The sequence below is a fragment of the Diachasma alloeum genome, unplaced genomic scaffold (genome assembly GCF_001412515.2).
Source record: "Diachasma alloeum isolate Michigan unplaced genomic scaffold, Dall2.0 Dall_scaffold_00211, whole genome shotgun sequence".
In the NCBI taxonomy this organism is placed as follows: domain Eukaryota; kingdom Metazoa; phylum Arthropoda; class Insecta; order Hymenoptera; family Braconidae; genus Diachasma; species Diachasma alloeum.
In genome coordinates, this window is record NW_021680376.1 from 1,278,539 (window position 1) to 1,280,156 (window position 1,618).

Genomic DNA, 1,618 nt, shown 5'->3' on the forward strand with positions numbered 1-1,618 from the left:
GGGGGGGGGGGGGAGATCAACCAGTGTCAGTACTCGGCATTCGACGAAATGGGCCAATGGAGTTGTCGGATGCAGTCGGATGTCCCGAGGAATTCTTGGGATTAGAAATAAAGGAGCGGGAATTCTCGGGCTCCTCTCGATGGTGAAAATGCATGGGTGGCGGATTTCTATCGAGGTTTTCACTCGGGAGAAAGGCGGAGACGGGAACAAGTGAGTGGAATTTTCTAGACAATTACTGTTTTTTAGGGGAACGCGAGGGGAATGGGGCTTATGGAAGCGTTGGAATGTCGTGGGTGAATGATGCGATTTGAACTGGTCATGAATCGTTCTTTGAAGATATCTAATTAGCTTTTACTGGTTGGGGGAGATTGGGGTAAAACGGACACTTTTGACTTTTTTTGAAATGTTAATGAGGGGTTGAAATGTTGATAAAATTCAATATATTTTTTTTTTTCAATACAAAGAACAATTCTTTTCCTTTATGACGAGCCTAAATTGAGCTCAATTGATCAATTTGTTTCGGAGTTATGAATAATTTTAAAAAAGCCTGAAATGTCCGTTTTACCCCAACCTCCCCTATTATAGGGGATCGATGATTTTTACGATCTCGTAATTTTGCTTGGAAATGATGTAGAATGCCATGAAACGTGAATATATGATGTTTTTAGAAAATATGTGTATGTCAGAATGTGAATGCCGATTTTTCGGAAATTTTTTGTAAATCCCCCCGAAAAAAGGACTAAAGTTTGAGCTAAAAATCTGAAATTTTGTCGGATGATTGGTATTACTTTGGGGCATTTGTGGGCGCAAGGTCAGCTTAATCGGCCCAGTAGTTTCCGAGATATAACAATTTCTCGAAAATCTTTTTTCCTTAATATCTCAAACTACATGACCGAATTAAAGTTTTTTGACGGAAAAGTATTCCTTACGATAAGGAATGATGCGATTTAAACTGGTCACATCTCATTTTAAAGTCGGGAAAAATATCTTTGAAATGAAAAAAAAATTGGGAGATTTCACTCTACCAATCTCTAGTTATTGACGATTGAAAACGGTTTACTTTGTTTTTTTGGAAAATGATTTAGTGGGGGCTGTAAACTGGAATTTTTGAATGATCAATATCTCCGGAATAAACGATGGGATTTGAACTCGTCAGGTCTTATTTTAAAGCCGGCAAAAATATCTTGGAAATGAAGAAAAAAATTTTGAGTTTCACTCAGCCGATCTCTAGTTATTCAGGACTACATTCGGTGGGTTTTAGCTGTGTGCGTTTGGAGAGTTTTTAGAACTCTTTTGGTTGGAATTTTGCACGAGGGAATTTCGCAATTTTATGGAATGTAAAGAGTTTTAGCGGTACTTACATAATTTAGGAATGGCCTCTAATCATCCGGGTAATTATGCTACTATCGCCACTGCGTCCAAGGCTGCACTGGAGAAGAATTAGTGCCGTTCAGGTATTTAGTTTTTCGGTTTTATCAACTGAAGTGGCGATCGAGTGTCGGAGGATTTCGTTGTGGCGCCACTTACCGAGGAGTTGGTGGAGTTACCGCTGTCGGTAAAGTTGTTATCATGATTTCGAATAAAAAATTATATGAAAATTTAATTTAAAATATTAGGT

The 1,618-nt window shown here is 38.4% G+C and overlaps 1 protein-coding gene across 2 annotated transcripts in view; it reads right to left on the minus strand.

Annotated features, from left to right (window-relative positions):
• LOC107036862 (tudor domain-containing protein 7) overlaps positions 1-1,445 on the minus strand; it is a 10,013-nt gene extending 8,568 nt beyond the window's left edge. Inside the window, exon 1 of one of the 2 annotated variants that reach the window (XM_015255084.1) lies at positions 1,362-1,445. The gene's annotated coding sequence lies outside the window, so the exon portion shown is untranslated. The remainder of the gene's footprint in view (positions 1-1,361) is intronic. The other variant, XM_015255085.1, reaches the window with a different exon arrangement.
• Between the last annotated feature and the right edge of the window lie 173 nt (positions 1,446-1,618).